The sequence below is a fragment of the Jaculus jaculus genome, chromosome 1, assembly GCF_020740685.1.
Source record: "Jaculus jaculus isolate mJacJac1 chromosome 1, mJacJac1.mat.Y.cur, whole genome shotgun sequence".
In the NCBI taxonomy this organism is placed as follows: Eukaryota; Metazoa; Chordata; class Mammalia; order Rodentia; family Dipodidae; genus Jaculus; species Jaculus jaculus.
This window is the reverse complement of record NC_059102.1, coordinates 159,066,035-159,076,990: the sequence shown is the minus strand read 5'-3', so window position 1 is coordinate 159,076,990 and position 10,956 is coordinate 159,066,035. Positions and strand designations below refer to the sequence as shown.

Sequence of the window (10,956 nt, the reverse complement as noted above, 5' to 3'; positions counted from 1 at the left end):
TGTTTCACCCACTGAGCCATCTCCTTCACCTGTCTCTAACTTTGTAAGTGGCTCAGGATTCCAGACTGATTTTCCCCTTTGGTTGAATAGGCCTTTCCCTCGAGACTCCTTATAGCCTAAGTAGAGAATGGGGATGAGAGCTTTGTAATCAGATAGGCCTGGCTTCTGAGCTCAGCTTGGCCCCTCACTGCAAGAGGGACCTCGGGCAATCCACTCAACCTTTGGAGTCTCACTTTCCTCATCTTTAAATGCTGCTCGTGGCTTTCTCATGATGAAAGGTAATTCCCACAGAGCATGCATGCAGTAAGCATCCAAATAGTGGAGCTATTTTTTTTATTTTATTAATTAGCTACAACTTAGAATGCTCTGATAAAGGGAGTGGAAAGCTACTCAAACAAGAAAGCTGCTTCAGCTAGGTGGACTGGATGTATCTAGAGTCCCAGCACTTGGCGAGGCAGAGGCAGGAGCATCAGGAGATCAAGGCCAGCCTCATCTACATAGTGTGTTTGAGGCCACCCTGGCTATGTAACACTATGTCTCAAAAACAAAACAAAACAAAAATTCTACCCAGGAGCCCAGCTAAGGCATTAAAACATGAAAAAAGAAATAATAAAAAAAAAAACCATCATTTGAAGCTAAGATTGGTCATGTAGAAAAATCCAAGAAAAGCTTGTATCAATTACTTAAATTCACAGATGCATAGCTAGGTACAGGCTTCTGGTGGTTAATTTTAATAGTCAATTTTGCTTGATTTTGAATCATCATAGAAACACAACTGTGGGAATATCTGTGAGGATATTTCCAGAAAGGTCTGACTGGGCAGGAAAGACCCACCCTGAATGTGGCCAGTACCATCCTATGGGCTGGGTCCCAGACTCAACGAAAAGAAGAAGGCGAGCTGAGCACCACCATACAATCTGACTGATGCGATGTGACCGGCTGCCTCCTGCTCTTGCTGCCCATCATTATGTGGCGGACTGTACCCTCAAGGACAGCCAACATAAGCCCGACCTCCCGTAAGTTGCTTGCGTCAGGCATTCTGTCACAGCAATGATACTTTACTACAAGCTCAACTTGGGAAAATCACTGGCATTCATACCTTAGTAACAAGGGCTGAACTATGAGCCCCTTACCCCACTCCCAGCCGAGGCTCTGACCTCCAGTATCACCGCACTGGGCTGTATTGGGAGACAGGGCCTTTACAAACGTGAATTCCAATCCTGTGCTAGGGTCCCTCTAAGAAGAGATCAGAACACAGAGGACACAGGGAGAAGACACCACCCGCAAGCCAAGGAGACAGGATTTAGCAGGAGCCAGCCCTTTGACACTTCCTTCCACCCTCTAAGACTTGGGACAGTGAGCAGTGGCTACTGAAGCCTCCAGCCAGGAGGCTTTGTTAAGGAGCCACAGGAAGCTAAGAGAGTAACCAACAACTTGAAAATGGACTTGAACAGCAAAGTAATAAGGCCCCAGCATTCTAACAGAGGATATGCAAATTACTGGGAGAAAAGTACCTTTTTAGAATTGTCTGGGAAAAAAAAAGACTAACCTACTGTATTAGTTTCTTTCTTGTTGCTGAGACAAAAGATCTGACCAGAAGCAGATTGGGGAAGGAAAGAGTTTATTTAGGCTTACAGCTCTAGAAGGTGGAGCCCATTGTGGCAGGGAACGCATGGCAGGAGCAGGGAGCTGGTGTCACATTGTCACATCAGCAGGGTGGGAAGCAAGGGAGCTGAATGCTGCTGTTCAAACCAGCTCTCCTCTTCTTTTTCTCTCTTTTTTATTTTAATTTGAGGTAGGGTCTCACTGTATCCCAGAATGACCTAGAACTCATTCGGTAGTCCCAGACTGGCCTCAAACTCTCAGAGATCTTCTTACCACAACCTCCTGAGTGTTGGGCCTAAAGGTGGGTACAGTCATGCCTGGCTTAACTCTCTGTTGTTTTTTTTTTATTCATTCCAGGAAGTGCCACCACAGTCCAGGTGGGTCTTCCCACCTCAATTAACCTAATTAAGATAATCCCACACAAGACACACACAGAGTCTAACCTGATCTACATAACCCCTCACAGGTGACTCTAGCTCCCATCAAGCTGATGATCAACATAAACCAACACAAGCCCACAATGATAATTTTCCCCATGATGAGGTGATTCCAACAGGAGACTCTCATGGAGCTGATATAAAATGTAACAGACATATGGAAGAGCAGAAAGCCAAGGCAAAGTTCCTTGCCTTGGCAGATACCAAAACTGTTATAAAGTGAACAGCTTGGACTGGAGAGATGCTCAGTGGTTAAGTGCACTTCCTGTGCAGGCATGAGGGCCTGAGACTGCCTGAGTTCCAATTTCCATATCCCTCATAAAATAGCTGGACATGATCACATGCACATCCTGTCACCCCAGTCCCCACAAGCTGGCTGCAGAAACAGTAAAAAGACTCTAGCTCAAAATCAAGACCATAAGACCAGGCAGACAGAAAAGCGACAGAGCAAGACAGATGATGTTCCACTCAGGCTACTACAGGTAAATGACTCCTGCTCAGGTGAGCATATGGGAGTCATCAGGGCACATACACGTGCACACACCACACACAGAGGCACACTCAAGCAACGATAAAATAAGTAAACTAATAAACCAGGTGTGGTGGCACACGCCTTTCATCCCAGTACTAGGCAGGCAGAGGTAGGAGGATCTCTGTGAGTTCGAGACCACCCTGAGACTACATAGTGAATTCCAGCTCAGCCTGGACTAGAGTGAGATCCTACCTCGAAAAACAAAAACATACAAACAAAAAAAATTAAATAAAAAGTAAACAGGGGGCTGGACAGATGGTTCAGTGGTTAAGACACTTGCCTGCAAATCCTAAAAACCTGGGTTTGATTCCTGAGTACCCACATAAAGCCAGATGTAACAGGCAGGCACACGCATCTGGAGTTTGTAGTGGCTTGAGGCCCTGATGCACCTATTCTGTCTCTCTTCTATCTCTTTCTGCTTGCAAATAAATAAAAATGTTTTTTTTTTTAAAGTAAACAGCTTAGTACTAGGACAAAATAACTAAGATGGGAGAAACACTTTTACTAGGAATGGGCATGCTCTCAGCCACAATTGTGCCTGAGCATGGCGTGAGCGTGCGTAATGTGTGTGGCGAACTATTGTTCCTTGTGTGATGCTGGACAGCGGCCACCTTGTGAGAAGTATGAGGCCAGATATTTATCTGACACTAAATGAGAACCAATTCCAAAGGGACCAAAGCTCCCAAAATAAAGCAAAAGCTAAATGATTTTAAAGCAAAAGGATCCCTTAAAATGACTCAAAAGCCCAGAGGAAAGGGTTGATGAGTGTGACTGAGTATTTATGACAGTTATTACTATTAATGACCTTGACAAAAGCCCAAGGGGGGGGCTGGAGAGATGGCTTAGCGGTTAAACGCTTGCCTGTGAAGCCTAAGGACCCCGGTTCAAGGCTCGGTTCCCCAGGTCCCACGTTAGCCAGATGCACAAGGGGGCGCACGCGTCTGGAGTTCGTTTGCAGAGGCTGGAAGCCCTGGCACGCCCATTCTCTCTCTCCCTCTATCTGTCTTTCTCTCCGTGTCTGTCGCTCTCAAATTAAATAAATAAATTAAAAAAAAAAAAAGCCCAAGGGGTTGGCTGAGAGATAAGAGTCTGCAACATGCAAGACCTCCCACAAAGAGAAATATCCAGGAAGAGACACACTGTTGTTTGTTTGTTCTCAGTGCAGGCTGCACTCTTTAGCACTTGGGAAGCTGAGGCAAAGAGGACTCAGTGCCTAAAGGACTACAGAGTGAGTCAGGGCCAGCCTAGATAGTATATGAGCTTGTCTCAGAATAAAAAAGTAAAAAAGGGCTGAAGAGATGGCTTAGCAGCTAAGGTATAAGGCGCTTGCCTGTGAAGCCTAAGGACCCATGTTTGACTCTCCAGATCCCACGTAAGCCAGACGCACAAAGGTGAGGCAAGCGCAAGGTCACACGTGCCCACTAGGTGGCTTCTGGAGTTCGATTACGGTGGCTGAGGCCCTGGTGTGTCAATTCTGTCTGTCTCTTTCTCTCTCTCTAAAATAAAATAAATAACAAAAATTAAAAAATAAAAAAGGAGGCTATTGCTGTAGTTCATGGTACTTGCTTAGCATGTATAAGGTTCTGGGTTCCATTCCCCAGCTGCACCCACACACACACAAAATCTCTCCATGATGAGGAAGGCACTGGCCACAATGAAGGGACAAAGAACTGTCAAGAAAATCACTCTCAGAGCAATCTAAAATGCCAAAGAAATTGTAAATGCCTACCATGAGCCACCTGGGACCCAAGTCCATTTCTAGGGACCTGTCCTACAGACGGGCTGGCCAGAGCACACGGGGAGAAGGTCCACGGTGACCACTGCACCAGGGCTCGTAAGGAAGAGAGCAGACAGAAAGATGCTCTCACGCTGCAACCGTCGGACGGCACAGGGAGGAGTGCCAAGAACGGCGGCCGCGACTGCCCGGCCCGAGCAGCAGGGTCAGCTCTTGGTCCTCCTTCTGAACTCCTGTCACTGTTGTGGCAAACCATTCCACACTGACCAAAGTCCCCAAGTGGAACCACGCCAGAGCGGAAAACCTCAAGTTTCCAGGCACCCCTCGGGATCACGGGCTCCAAGATCCCTGCAGATCTCGAAGTCCAAAAATATGATCTGGTGTTAGTGTGGACCCTGCGGATAGCCTCCTTTACATCTGGTTTCTTCTTTGAGACAATCCTGGATAGTACACAGCCCAACCTGACCTTGAACCTGTGATCCTCCTGCCTCAGCTTCCCAAGTGCTGGGGTTGTAGGTATATACCACCATGCCCAGCTTCTCCCATCCATGTTAATAGACTGCATGTAATACCCAATAAAATAGAACCACCATAGAAACAGGGTTGTGGGGTTGTATTTTTGATATTTTATTTATTTTCAAGGAGAGATAGAGAATGGGAGTGCCAGGGCCCAGTGCCACTGCAAACAAACTCCAGATGCATGTACCACTTTGTGCATCGTGGGTACTGAGGCACTGAACCCAGGCCATTGGGTATTGCAGTCAAGTGGCCTTAACCACTGAGAAATCTCTCCAGCCCCAAACAGTTGTTTTGCTGGCTCTATCCTTGTATCTACGGGAAGTCGTTACCCATGCTGGCGAGGGACTTTTCAGTGATGCAGCCACCTTGGGCTCACCCACACTCAAGGTCAAGGAGTGGACTATAGTGTCTCATGACTTTTACTTGCAGACAACAGTGGCCGGTTACAATCTGCAAAAGTGCTCCGTGACACCTATTTATCTATCTATGGTGCTCCAATGGATCAGCCGAGCAGCAGAAGCACCAAGTACTGCAAACAAGTCTTCTGCAAGACGCCCAGGTTGTTGAACACCCCAGAAATGGCCTGGAGTTGAAGTTCACTATGAACACTGGGAAATGGTTAAGACTCAAGAAGTCTACATATGTCTCTACTGCTCAGGGCTGCCTGATAGGACTGAGTGCTTCTCTCTCAGTACCTCAGTGAACAGTCTTCAGAGAAAAGGCAATGGGTAGGACTGGGGAGGTGGTTTAGTGGTTCATTAGGGCACTTGTTTGAAAATCCTATCTGCCTGGGTTCAAGTCCCCAATACTCATGTAAAGCCAGATGCAAAAAGTGGCATGAGCATCTAGCGTTTGCTTGCAGAGGAAGAAACCCTGGCACTCCCTACCCCCACACACGTGTAAATAAATAAGAATTTAATTTTTTTTCTGATTTATTATTACAGGGAGAGAGAGAGAGAACACGGCCACGCCAGGGCCTCCAGCCACTGCAACTGAACTCCAGACACATGTGCCCCCTTGTGCATCTGGCTGACATGGGTCCTGGGGAATTGAACCTGGGTCCTTTGGCTTTGCAGGCAGACGTCTTAACCGCTAAGCTGTCTCTCCAGCCCAAGAATATTTTTTTTTCACAAAAGAAAAATTCAGTGACTCTCAGTGGGCCACATTTGTGTCTTGGGAAGTAACAGCACCAAATGTTATTCTCTGAAGCCTTAAGGCAAGAACTTTCTGAATTGTATCCCCCATGCCAGGTGGGTTTTAGGACCAGAAGAAATTAAACTTTGGTCCCCAGGACAGACACTCCCATGACTGTGGCAAGTGAAGGGTAAAGTCGCTTAGAGGTGCCAGCATAAGGCTTTGCCCACAAACAAATATCGCTTGATCATTTATATTATTTCCACTCTTCTCTTCTCCCATCTTCTCTCTTTTTCTCTTCACCCCCCTCCTGTCCCATTTTCTCTTCTTTTCCTCCCTGTTCCTGTTTCAGCTCTGTACTGGGATTACAGGTGTGGAGACCACGCCTACCTATCTTTTTGTTTTGTTCTTCCAGGCAGCCTTGCTCTGGCCCAGGCTGACCTGGAATTCACGATGTAGTCTCAGGGAGGCCTTGAACTCATGGCAATCCTCCTACCTCTGCCTCCCGAGCGCTGGGATTAAAGGCGTGCGCCATCACGCCCTGCTCACCTATATCTTATTCTGATTGGTGGTGAGGCTGATTACTTTCCACAAGTATCCCTCAAGTACGCCTTCTCCCGTGAGCTCCTAGCGCAGCCTTGGCCTACATTCCAATCAGAATAATCGGTCCATGCAAAGCCTTTACACATTTACTCTTTGCCTACTGGGAACAATTTTCCTCCACTGTTCTGCCTTTCAAAACTAAAGGGCTAGGAAGCTGGCTTAGCAACAGGGCAAGAGCTGTCACTGCCCAAGCATGGGAACCTGAGCTTAATTTCCCAGTACCCATGAAAAAGGCTGGCATGGCTTATGGACACGCACGCCTGTCATGCCAGGGCTGGCAGGGGAGCCAGAGTCAGGAGGGTTGCTGGGGCTCACTGGCCGGCCGCCCTAACCAAAACACGTGCAGCTCCAGGTTCAGTGAGAGACTGTGTAAGGGAAATAAGGCAGGGACATGACAGAGGACACCTAACATCCTCCTCTGGCCTCACATGTGCACATGGGGACTGTACATCTGCACATGTGGGTGTGTACACCACGTGCATGCATGTGTGTGCACACACATACACACCAAAAAGAACCTGTCTGAATGTTTCTGAAGTCCAGGGAATTCAAATCTATTGCCAACATTTGGCATTTTAGGTGGTGTGATGGGTTAAGCTATGTTTCCCAAAAGGATATGGTCACGTCTTAGGCCCAGAAACTGTACATGGGACTTCACGGGAAATTGGGTATTTGCTGACACAATTGTCATAAGGAGACATGGTACTCCAGATTAGTGTGGGGCCTCCGCACAGTGCGGGTGTCCTCCCGCAGTCACAGAAGGGCACGTCACGGTGGGGGTGGCGGTCAGGGGGATAGCTCCACAAGCCAAGGACGCATGGGCCCCTGGCTGCCTAGAAGAGGCAGGGAAGGGTCTCTCCTAGAGGGGGCAAAGTCCTGCTGACACCACGCACTCAGACTCAATCCTGCCGTCTTCAGACACCCAGGACATGGACAGCCATTCATCCCAGCAGTTCCAGAACTCCAAGGCAGAGTGAATCCTAGTGTGTCCTGTGTCTTTTAATATTTTATTGTTTCAAAAAAATTTTTTTGGTGTTTCGAGGTAGGGTCTCACTCTAGTCCAGGCTGACCTGGAACTCACTGTGTAGTCTCAGGGTGGCCTCGAGCTCATGGCGATCCACCTACCTCTGCCTCCTGTGTTTTGGGATTAAAGGCGTGTGCCACCACGCCCAGCTCAAAATATTTTAAAAACTACTTTGTATCTATTTATTTGCAAGCAGAGAGAGAAAGAGAGAGATTATGTACAAACCAGGGCCTATGGCCACTGCAAACGAACTCCAGATGCATGTGCCAGTTGTGCATCAGGCTTTTACATGGGTACTGGGGAACTGAACCTGGGTGCATAGGCTTTGTAAGCAAGCGCCTTAGCCACCGAGCCATCACCCCAGCCCATCTTCTAATGTTTTAAATACATGCATATTTATGCTCTCTGGAATTTTGCCGAGATGGGCTGGCATTTCCCACAGGTGTCTGTCTAGTCATTGGGACCCACCCACCAACCCCCACACTCCCTACGGTTGGCTGCAAGCAGATGCAGGCCTGAACCCTCCCCACGTGCTTGGGGTAAGGGAGAACCTGCCAGCCTCGCTTTCCCTAGTCAGCGACGCACTTGCTCTGCTGTGTGTGGCTACGGAACAGCGATCTCCCAAGGGTGATGACGACACAGTTACCTTTCTCCCACAATCCCTTGCCACTGTGAAGAGCAGGCAACAAACGTAGGCTGAGTACCAGAGAACCTGCCAGTGCAGCATCAGAGAGTAGGAGGAATCTCCCAAGCAAGGCCACCTCCGGGCCAGCTTCGGTACAAGGTCGCAGTAAGGACCTGGTGCGCCCACAGTCCCCTTCCAAGCAGGCCCATAGCGGGAAGCGCTGAGCTGTATCCACAAGCTCCTCCACTCGGCTTAATGAGGTGCAAGTGTGACAGTGGCTTGCCCAGGTGACCCCAGACAGGGCCCCAAATGTCAATCAAGTGCCTATGATTCTCCCCACCTGCAGAGACTTTGGGAGAGCAAGGCTCACTGACAGCAAGTGCTGTGGCTTGCATAGGAAGTGTCTTCCCAAAGAGACTCATGTGTTGCAAGCCTGGTCCCCAGCTGATGGTGCTACTTAGAATTGACTGCACCATGCGGGGGCGACTCTATTGACTGATTCTGCCCCGCCAAGGCATGCTCTCACTCTAGCCCAAGCTATCCTCCAATCAAACTCATGGTGATCCTCCTACCTCAGTGTCGGTACTATAGGCACGAGCCATTACACTGGGCTTAAAATTAAGTGTTCATGTTGACCACGGCCCTTCCCTGCCTTCTCTGCTTCCTGGTGGCCATGAGATTCTAACTATGTTCTACACCACATGCCCCTACTCCAAGGCTCTGCTTCACAGCAGCCCAGAAACATGGATGAAAACCTCTGCTCGAGGTTGGGGAGATGGCTCCGACGTTAAAGGCGCTTGCTTGCACATCCTGCCAGCCTGGGTTCTAATCCCCAGCACCCACGGAAAGCCAGATGCTAAAAGTAGAAGAAGCATCTGGTGTTTGTTTGAAGTGGTGATAAACCCATGGGTACCCCCACACACAGGCACATAAATAAATAAAAATATTTATTTAAAAAAAATGGGCTAGAGAGATGGCGTAGCTGTTGAGTGCTTGCCTGTGAAGCCTAAGGACCTCAGTTTGAGGCTCGATTCCCCAGGACCCACGTTAGCCAGATGCACAAAGGGGTGCACGCGTCTGGAGTTCGTTTGCAGTGGCTGGAGGCCCTGGCGCGCCCATTCTCTCTTTCGCGCTCTATCTGCCTCTTTCTCTCTCAAATAAATAAATAAAAATCTTAAAAAAAAAAACCTCAGAAGCCTGGCGTGGTGGTGCAGGCCTTTAATCCCAGCACTGGGAGGCAGAGGAAGGAGGAACACTGTGAGTTCGAGGCCAGCCTGAGACTTCATAGTGAATTCCAGGTCAGCCTGAGCTACAGTGAGATCCTACCTTGAAAAAAAAAAAACCAAAAAAACACCCTCAGGGCTGGATAAATGGCTCAGCAGTTGGGGTGGTTTGAGCGTTTGCCTGCAAAGTCTAACAACCCGCATTTGATTCTCCAGTAACCACATAAAACCAGCTGCACAAAGTGGTGCATATACTTGGAGTTCTTTGGAGTGGCTAGAGGCCCTGGCACACCCATTCTCTGTCTCTCTTCACTCCATCACTCTCTGCTTGCAAATAAATAAATAAAAATTATATACATACTATATATATCTACAACTGTGAGCCAAAATAAATCTTTTCTTCCTTTATGTGGTTTTGTTTGGTATTTTTTTGTCACTGTGATGAAAAGTGGCCAACATTGCAAGCCTGAGCTCTATGGGCCCAAATGGTCTTGGCTGGTGTCCATTTTCCCTCCCCATAATTATTATTATTATTATTTTGTTTTTTCAAAGTAGGGTCTCACTCTGGCCTGGGCTGACCTGGAATTTACTATGTAGTCTCAAGATGGCCTCAAACTCACAGCGATCCTCCTACCTCTGCCTCCCGAGTGCTGGGATTAAAGGCGTGTGCCACCACACCCGGCTTGCTCCCCATCATTTCTGAAGTTGTCCTAGGTTGGAGGGTACAGTATATGACCACCCTAACCAGGTCAGACAGTTGACAGCAAGCAGCTGGGCCATGCTCCAGCTCCTTCAGCATGCTCTAGTTGGCACTTGACAGAAAACCCTGTGTGTAAGCCAGAGCACGATGCCAAGGAATCCGGTGGGGAAAGTGGGAATATTTCATCAGGACTGAAAAAATTACTCAATGAAACAATCCTCAACTGAGGAGATACTACAGCCTGGAAACTGTGCTGGGAATATAGCTCAGCAGTTACAGGCACTTGCTTACTTGCAAAGCCTGACGGATGTGGATTTGATTCCTCAGCACCCACATTAAAGCCATACGTGCAAAGTGGCCCATGCATCTGGAGTTTGTTTGCAGTGGCAAGATACCTTTGGCATACCTATGGGCGCTCACATACTCTGCCTCTCTCACCCAGCTTGCAAATAAATAAATTTAAAATAAAATCAAACCTGGAAATCAGCCTACTGTCAGGCCTCATACAGACACAGGAAATCCAACAGGAGGGGCGTTTGGAAACCAAAGCTCTAGGGCTACAGAGATGGCTCAGTAGATAAGGCACTGGCAGTACAAGCTGAGGACCTGAGCTCAGCTCCCTAGCACCCATGGGAAACCAGACTCTATGGCCGCTAGCATTTGTAATCCCAGTGAGCCTAGGGCAAGTAGGAAGGCAGAGATAAGAGACTCACCTAGAAGCACATGCATGGGCTGGCGAGCCTGGGGACCACCACGGAAAGCAACTAGAGATCCTGCCTAAAACATGGTAGAGGCCAAGGATGGTGTGACAGCTGAGGT

The 10,956-nt window shown here is 48.3% G+C and overlaps 1 protein-coding gene across 1 annotated transcript in view; it reads right to left on the bottom strand.

The window, feature by feature from the left end:
- Positions 1-10,956, bottom strand: part of Cpt1a (carnitine palmitoyltransferase 1A) — an 85,371-nt gene that overhangs the window by 29,070 nt on the left and 45,345 nt on the right. The window lies entirely within an intron of this gene.